At 46.0% G+C, this 9618-nt stretch overlaps 1 protein-coding gene across 2 annotated transcripts in view; it reads left to right on the top strand.

Annotated features, from left to right (window-relative positions):
* The first annotated feature begins 6242 nt into the window (after positions 1-6242).
* The window catches only part of CLSTN3 (calsyntenin 3), a 120289-nt gene continuing 116913 nt past the window's right edge, over positions 6243-9618 (top strand). The window contains exon 1 of one of the 2 annotated variants that reach the window (XM_089662938.1): positions 6243-6632. The gene's annotated coding sequence lies outside the window, so the exon portion shown is untranslated. Of the gene's footprint in view, positions 6633-6748; positions 6767-9618 lie in introns of those variants that run through there. The other variant, XM_089662939.1, reaches the window with a different exon arrangement.

Raw genomic sequence — 9618 nt, 5'->3', positions numbered from 1 at the left:
AGATGATCCCTGAAAACCTTTCTCTTTAAATAAGCCTATCCTGCTTCTGCCCAGTAAACTGCCATTGATTTCCTCCATCAGCCCATCCCCCCACAGCTATTACCTTTTGTATCACTCAACCCTTCCTCCTAGATTGTAAGCGCTAACGAGCCGGGCTCTCTGATTTATCTTGTACCAAATTGTATTGTAATTGTAATGTCTACCATCATTTTGTAAAGAGCTGCGCACACTGTTGCGCTAAATAATCCTGTATAATAATAATAATAATAAACCAGCATTGAACTATGTTTAATGTCTAACTCCAGGTTGACCACAAAGCTCACAATTCCATCCCTCACCACTCCCCTTCCCTCCATTCTGTACAAAGAAGCAATGTGAGCCCTGGATGGTGTACTCCAAGAACAAAGTAAATGTGATGGCCTGCATGGTAGTAGAACTTGTGGACTACTTTGACCTCAGTCAAAGGTCAATAGCTGAGCAACACAATGTGGGATTCCACATCAGGTAGAGGCCACCCAACTAGAAAACTCCATGTGAAACAGTGCCAAACGATTATCTCAAAGGGCCAAAGTCCTTTATTGTTGATAGCAATGTGACAACAGGAAGACAAATGATATCCAATGTGTTTCAAGGGCCATAAGATGCCACTTCATCCGGACTTGGGCACAATAGTAGGGCTTCTTAATTGGACTCCTGGAAGACAGTCTATGCCATCTAGATTGACATATATTGGAGATCCTGGTGTCCTTCTAGTACTATTAAGGTTTAAATCTGTAAGATGTAGGGAGAACTGTTGCCCTGAAAACACGTCTGCTACATTTTTCCTCCCTTGTGTCACTGCTATCAACAATAAAAGATTATGGACCCTTGAGATGTTCACTTGGTTCTCTGTTTATTGATTTCAGAGGGTGGTGTGGTGATACACAGTCTTAGTGTGGCCATAATGCGCTGGAAATAGGATGAACAATGTTGACTATCACTTAACCCTGAAGACCAGCAGAAGGAGGAGGGAGTGGTGGGCCTTCGGATGGTCCCTGGTGGGTGGCCAGTATTAGACAAGATGTAAATATCACAGAAAAAGATTCCTTTTGTGGTGTGACATAGGTTTTTGCTATTTTACGAGGAGCTGAGGCTTAGAAACTCTCTACAATGTCCACACTGATATTCCTTGACAAGGGAACAAAACTATGGAACCACCATGACCAGTTCCAGGACAAGGCCCTACATCTCCCAAGGCCAATAGGCCAAAGTGCACCCCCATACATGAGCTGTAAACATCTTCAGCACCATAGGTTGCAGGTTTTTTCCCTTTTTGCACCTCCATTCTGCTGAAGCATTGAGGGCATTTGACCCTGTTGCCCTCCCCTTGGCCTGACCCTGGCCATGGCTGCTTTTTTGCAATCTTTCCCACCATTCCCTGTGAATGGAAGAATGGAACTGGTGCTTTGAAGTAATCTGCTTATCCTTTACGTGTACAAATTCAATAAACGCTGAAGTTCCCAAGGCAGCCACCCCTTCTGCACACCTCTTGGCCCAGGCCTGGTCATGGCTGCTATTTTTGCAATCTTTCCCTCCATCCTTGGTATTAGAGGAATAGACTTGCTGCTTTGGAGTCATCTCCTTACCCTTCAGATGTACAAAATCTATAGCTGCTGAAGCAACCAAGGTGACCACCCCTTCTGCCCACCCGTTGTCCCAACATTGTCCATGGCTGCTATTTTTGCAATCTTTCCCACCATTTCCTGGTACTGGAAGAATGGAGCTAGTGCTTTGGCGTCATCTCCTTACCCTTCAGGTGTACAAAATTTATAGTTGCTACAGCACCCAAGGTGGCCATCGCTTCTTCCCACCGTTGTCCCAACCATGGCCATGGCTGCTATTTTTGCTATCTTTCCCCCGATTCCCTGGTACTGGAAGAATGGAGCTGGTGCTCTGGCGTCATCTCCTTATCCTTCAGGTGTACAAAATCTATAGTTTCTGATGCACCCAAGGCAGTCGTCCCTCCTGCCCACCCCTTGACCTGGCCCTGGCCATGGCTGCTATTTTTGCAATCTTTCCCACCATTCCCTAGTATTTGAAGAATGGAGGTGGTGTTTTAAAGTCTTCTCCTTACCCCTTAGGTCTACAAAGTTCATACCTGCTGAAGCACCCAAGTTGACTGCCCCCTTCTGCTCATCCTTTGTCCTGGCCCTAGCCATGGCTGCTATTTTTGTAATCTATTAAACCACTTACTGGTATTGGAAGAAAGGAGCTGGTGCTTTAAAGTAATCTCCTTATCCTTCAGGTGTACGAAATCTATAGCTGCTGAAGCACCCAAGGTGGCCGCCTCCTTCTGCCCACCCCTTTGTCCTGGCCCTGGCCATGGCTGCTATTTTTGGAATCTATTAAACAATTTCCTGGTATTGGAAGAAAGGAGCTGGTGCTTTAAAGTATTTTCCTTACCCCTCAGGTGTACAAAATCCATACCTGCTGAAGCACCCAAGGTGGCCGCCCCCTTCTGCCCCTTCTTGCAATCTATTAAACCATTTCCTGGTACTAGAAGAAAGGAGCTGGTGCTTTAAAGTTATCTCCTTATCCTTCAGGTGTACAAAATCTATAGTTGCTGAAGCATCCAAGGTGGCTGTCCCTTCTGCCCACCCCTTTTCTGGGCCCTGGCCATGGCTGCTGTTTTTGCAATCTTTTCCACCATTCCCTGGTATTGAAAGAATGCTACTGGTGCCTTGGAGTCATCTTCTTACCATTTAAGTGTACAAAATCCATAGCTGCTGAAGCACCCAAGGCAAGTGCCACTGCCCACCCCTTGGCCCAGCCTTGGCTTTGAGTATTATTGTTAAATCCCATAATCCTTTGCCACGGACAAATTGGAGCAGGTATGGCTCTACCTCATGTCAATAGAGCTGCCCATTTGCCAAAAAATGTCAACGCCAACTACCCTGGCCAAGGTAGCCAAAACAGAAGCTTAATGGACTGTATAGGTATTTACCGAGCATTATATCAGGCTCTTTCTGCTTAATCACTGGCATGAAATTGAAGAAGATGGGCGTATCTAGAGTGACAAAGAATCGAGGATTAGGAATTTATCCCTATTCTTGGTGTCTTATCCTAATCCCCTTACTACTGGCAGGATCTGGTTACTGAGAACACACAGGAATGACATATATCCTTACATAACATGCCCTACCTATGTGTGCCATAATGGTGGATCCAGCTGTCACTATGTATTTTGCGGTAAGCCATTCTATGTTTGTATTGCTTGATGGGAAACCCCCAGCGGCCCAGCCAGAGCTGGGGTGAGATACTTGCTACATGGTAATGGTTCTGCTTTTCAACTCCAGACTGAAGTTTTGCATACAGCTGGGAAGGGTTCAAATTTCTTCCAGGCTTTTATTTCCATCTGCAACCCCTTTGGGATGGTTGGCCTTCACAGCCTGTCCCTGTGATAACTAAACAAGAAATGGTGGATGTGGTCGTCACTGGGACAGGAAGACACATACAGCATCGAATGTGATAACCCTTCCTGACTCTACCAAAAATTCTTGTTCTTGTTTTAGTCTGCATCCCCATTGGGGAGATTTCCTAATACTTCTAGTGCAGAGAGGAAGTGAGGGGAAATCTCCCCATTTGAGACATAAACAACAGTAAAAACCTAACATACTGTTACATAAAAACCTAACATACTGTTCCTCAGAGCTCTGAGGAAGAAAGCATAGCCTTCGAAACGCGTCGGCTATACTTAGTGTCTACCCCCATGATGGGATTCGCGCTGGCTTCTTATCTTTGAAGTCCCTTTGAGGACTACATGCCTGATTTTATTCGCTGTTTGTGAGTACCTATCTTCTATTAATAAATTCTTTTACTGAGGTAATGTGCAAGGTTGGTGCGCTTCTTGTTTTTTGTTTCACTTTGCAGTATCGATTGGGCTTCCCCAGCCCTGTTTTGGAGCTGCACAACCTTGAAATATACTGGTGGTTGCTTGTTCTGGTGTTGGTTCCATCTATTTGCCACCGGTCTGGGCCCTAGAGCGCAGGAGAAATCGTGGCTGGTCTATACAAACTACTTCTACAGACATTTGGAGCTCAGTGACTCCAAGCGTGGTCCCGTGATAGGTGGCCACCTGTGCAAAAAGTCCATCCGTGACATTTCCTGGCTACTAAATATTCCACGCTCAACTGTTAGTGGGATTATAACAAAGTGGCAGCAACTGGGAACAACAGCCATTCAGCCACCAAGTGGTAGGCCACGTAAAATGACAGAGCGGGGTGAGCGCATAGTGTGCAGAAGTCGCCAACTGTCTACGGAATCAATAGCTAAAGACCTCCAAACTTGGTGAGGCCTTCAGATTAGCCCAACAACAGTGTGTAGAGAGCTTCATGGAATGGGTTTCCATGGCCGAGCAGCTGCATCCAAGCCTTACATCACCAAGTGCAATGCAAAGTGTCAGATGCCGTGGTGTAAAGCACGCTGCCACTGGACTCTAGAGCAGTGGAGACGTGTTCTCTTGAGTGACCAATCACGCTTCTCTAACTGGTGATCCGATGGATGTGTCTGGGTTTGGCAGTTGCCAGAAGAACGGTACTTGCCTGACTGCATGGTGCCAAGTGTAAAGTTTGGTGGAGGGGTATTATGGGGTGGGCAGGGGTGGACTGACAACTCATTAGGCCCCCGGGCAATAGGGGATCATGGGGCCCCTGTGTCCTTGCCCAAACTCAAAAAAGCCTATGAAAAAGGTAACAGGGACATCTCATGGGGCCCCCTACTGACCCCGGGCCCTCGGGCAGTGCCCGAGTTTCCAAATGGTCAGTCCGCCCCTGGGTGTGGGGTTATTTTTCAGGGGCTGGGCTTGGCCCCCTAGTTCCAGTGAAGGGAACTCTTAAGGTGTCATCATAACAAAACATTTTGGACAATGTCATGCTCCCAACTTTGTGGGAATAGTTTGGGGATGGCCCCTTCCTGTTTCAACATGACTGAGCACCAGTGCACAAAGCAAGGTCCATAAAGACATGGAGGAGCCAGTTTGGGGTGGAGGAACTTGACTGTCCTGCACAGAGTCCTGACCTCAACCCCATAGAACACCTTTGGGATGAATTAGAGCAGAGACTGCGAGCCAGGCCTCCTCCCCCGACATCAGTGCCTGACCTTACAAATGTGCTTCTGGAAGAATGGTCCAACCTTCCCATAGACACCCTCCTAAACCTTGTGGACGGCCTTCCCAGAAGAGTTGAAGCTGTTATAGCTGCAAAGGGTGGGGCCAACTCAATATTGAACCCTACGGACTAAGACTGGGGGGCCATTACAGGTCATGTGTGTGGAAAGGGCGGGGCCAACTCAATATTGAACCCTACGGACTAAGACTGGGAGGCCATTAAAGGTCATGTGTGTGGAAAGCGCGGGGCCAACTCAATATTGAACCCTACGGACTAAGACTGGGGGGCCAATACAGGTCATGTGTGTGGAAAGGCAGGTGGCCCAATACTTTTGGCAATATAGTGTGTGTGTGTGAAATATATATATATATATATATATAATTTGTTTATTTCCACATATTGCACAGTACCATCCAACAGTGTTGGGTGTATATAAAAAAAAATATTGTTATTTCTCATAGTGCACAGTTGCAATAAGCAATGTTGTGCATATATATATATATATATACTTTTGGCAATATATATATATATATACACTGTATATTATTTTCCCATATTGCGCAGTTCAGATCAGCAATGTTGTGTATGTATGTATATCTATATATATTTCACATAATTCCCAGTTGCGATCGGCAGTGTTGTCATACAGAATGATGTATACAGCCAATGGTGGTGTACCGTCCGCACAATATCAGCCATGTTGCCGGTGAAGGCGTCCTCCAATCCCCCCTAGTCACACATGTGCCTGTGGACACTGATGTGGGAAGACAGAATGTAATATGGTGGGTGTGGGAGAGGGAGGGGAGAAGAACGCAGAGGACACGAAGCACAAGGTATGGGAGGGGGGTGGGGGGGAGATATAGAGACCCTCATCCCCCCTCCTCCCTCTTCCACCACCTGCAGCAGCTCTCTGATTGGCCATCCACAACTGCCACTCTTCAGCTGATGTCATCCTGCAGTGCTACTAGACTGCTTCAACCTTAGGACATTACAGAACCTCCCCCAAAGCATTGCATCCCCCCCCTTTCCTGAAGCTGAACATCTCTCCCCCCCCCCCCTTCACCGCAGAGCATCTCCCCTCCAGCAGAGCATTTCTCCCCTCCCCCCCCTTTAGAGTACACCTAAGAGAATATTCCTCATAGCAAAAATCGGAACAGGTCTGCCTGCTATTTTTTATTTTCTGCAATGAAATAATCCCCCCCCCAGCGCCAGAGCAAAGGATTGAAGGGGAGAAATCCACAGACGCGCTTTAATCCAGACCTTCTGCCGGGAGAACTTTTTTGCAGAGCATCAGAGGGGAGCAACAAGCGTGAATTCACCAGCAGAGCATCATCCCCCCTCTTTTTTTTTTTTTTTTTTATTTGCAGAGCATTGTGACCGAGCATCACCTGCTCTACAGCATCCTTCCCCCCTCCCCACATCGCAACATCAGCATCTGCTCCGCCACGGAGGACGACACTGGCCAGCATCCTGACAGCCGAGCCATTGGTACAGCACCCTACTGAGCACCCTCCGACACAGACCGGGAGAGGGGACATCTGGGCAGACAGAGGCACCGGGGAGGGACTGGGGACGACCGGGCTACAGACTTGCAACCTGTGACATTGAAACCGACGTAGACGGTACGGCCAGACGCCCAAACGCAGCCCGTGACCGGGGATTCTTCCCAATGATCGTTAAATGGTCCCTTTGTGCTTGTTCAGTAGGGCATCAATGTAACCCAGAGCACCCGCGTCCTTCTGCATGCACCCAAATGTGGCTGCTCTCAGTTTCAGCCCATTGCACATTATTCTCGCTCTTTTGCACTGACATCAGGTCGATCTGGGCACGTTGCACATCATCCTTGTTCTTCTAGGCGGAAATTTAGTTGTTCCAGGTTACAGCACATTGAACATCGTCCCTACTCTTAGCACTCACATCTGGTTGCTCTGGGCACATTGCACTCATCCTTGCTGTTTTGCACTGACATTAGGTTGATTTTGGCACATTGCACATCATCCTTACTGTTAGCAATGACATTAGGTTGATTTTGGTACATTGCACTCATCCTTGCTGTTTTGCACTGACATTAGGTTGATTTTGGCACATTGCACTCATCCTTACTGTTAGCAATGACATTAGGTTGATTTGGGCACATTGCACTCATCCTTGCTCTTTTGCACTGACATTAGGTTGATTTTGGCACATTGCACTCATCCTTACTGTTAGCAATGACATTAGGTTGATTTTGGTACATTGCACTCATCCTTACTGTTAGCAATGACATTACATTGATTTGGGCACATTGCACTCATCCTTACTCTCAGCACTGACATTAGGTTGATTTTGACACATTGCACTCATCCCTGCTCTTTTGCACTGACATTAGGTTGATTTTGGCACATTGCACTCATCCTTACTCTCAGCACTGACATTAGGTTGATTTGACACATTGCACTCATCCTTACTCTTTTGCACTGACATCAGGTTGATTTTGGTACATTGCACTCATCCTTACTCTTTTGCACTGACATCAGGTTGATTTTGGCACATTGCACTCATCCTTACTGTTAGCAATGACATTAGGTTGATTTGGGCACATTGCACTCATCCTTGCTCTTTTGCACTGACATTAGGTTGATTTTGGCACATTGCACTCATCCTTACTGTTAGCAATGACATTAGGTTGATTTTGGTACATTGCACTCATCCTTACTGTTAGCAATGACATTACATTGATTTGGGCACATTGCACTCATCCTTACTCTCAGCACTGACATTAGGTTGATTTTGACACATTGCACTCATCCCTGCTCTTTTGCACTGACATTAGGTTGATTTTGGCACATTGCACTCATCCTTACTCTCAGCACTGACATTAGGTTGATTTTGACACATTGCACTCATCCCTGCTCTTTTGCACTGACATTAGGTTGATTTTGGCACATTGCACTCATCCTTACTCTCAGCACTGACATTAGGTTGATTTGACACATTGCACTCATCCTTACTCTTTTGCTCTGACATCAGGTTGATTTTGGTACATTGCACTCATCCTTACTCTTTTGCACTGACATCAGGTTGATTTTGGCACATTGCACTCATCCTTACGCTAAGCACTGACATTACGTTGATTTTGGCACATTGCACTCATCCTTACTCTTAGCACTGACATTACGATGATTTGGGCACATTGCACTCATCCTTACTTTTGGCACTGACATTACGATGATTTGGGCACATTGCACTCATCCTTACTCTTAGCACTGACATTAGGTTGATTTTTGCACATTGCACTCATCCTTGCTCTTTTGCACTGACATTAGGTTGATTTTGGCACATTGCACATCACCCTTGCTCTTAGCACTAACATCTAGGCACATTGCACTCATCCTTACTCTTTTGCACTGATATTTGGTTGTTCTGGGCACATTGCACATCACCCTTACTCTTTTGCACTGATATTTGGTTGTTCTGGGCACATTGCACATCACCCTTACTCTTTTGCACTGAAATTTTTCTGCTCTAGGCACATTACATCCATTATCCTAGGCATTTTGCACTAACATTTGGTTGCTCTAGGCACGTTGCATTTTATCCTTGCGCTTTGCACTAACATTTGGTTTCTCTGGGTTACATCACATTGCACATCTTGCTTACTCTTAATGATGAAATTTGGTTGCTCTGGGTAACTGCACATTGCACATCGTCCTTACTCTTAGCACTGACATTAGGTTGATTTTGGCACATTGCACATCATGCTTGCTCTTTTGCACTGACATTAGGTTGATTTGGACACATTGCACATCATCCTTACTCTTAGCACTAACATCTGATTGCTTTGGGCACATTGCACTCATCCTTGCTCTTTTACGCTGAAATATGGTTGCTCTGGGTAAGAGCACACTGCACATCAGCCTTTCTCTTATGTACTGACATTTGGTTGCTATGGGCATATTGCACATCATCCTTACTCTTTTGTGCTGAAATTTGGTTGCTCTGGGTTACAGCACATTGCGCATCATCCTTGATCTTATGTACTGAAATTCGGTTTCAAATTGTTGATACTCTTAGCAATAACATTTGGTTGCTCAGGGCACATTGCACTTATCCTTACTCTTTTGGGCTGAAATTTGGCTGCTCTAGGTTACAAAACATTGCACATCATCCTTGCTCTATTGCACTGGAATTTGGTTGCTCTGGGCACATTGCACTCATCCTTGCTCTTTTGCGCTGGAATTTGGTTGCTCTGGGCACATTGCACTCATCCTTGCTCTTTTGCACTGGAATTTGGTTGCTCTGGGCACATTGCACTCATCCTTGCTCTTTTGCGCTGGAATTTGGTTGCTCTGGGCACATTGCACTCATCCTTGCTCTTTTGCACTGGAATTTGGTTGCTCTGGGCACATTGCACTCATCCTTGCTCTTTTGGGCTGAAATTTGGTTGCTTTAGGTTACAACACATGGCACATAATTCTTATTCTTTTATGCCGGA

Source organism: Staurois parvus, unplaced genomic scaffold (assembly GCF_062004578.1).
Source record: "Staurois parvus isolate SC_StPar_1 unplaced genomic scaffold, SC_StPar_1.0 ptg001590l, whole genome shotgun sequence".
Lineage (NCBI taxonomy): Eukaryota > Metazoa > Chordata > Amphibia > Anura > Ranidae > Staurois > Staurois parvus.
Note: the sequence above shows the minus strand (reverse complement) of the source record. Positions and strands in the feature narration are given on the sequence as shown.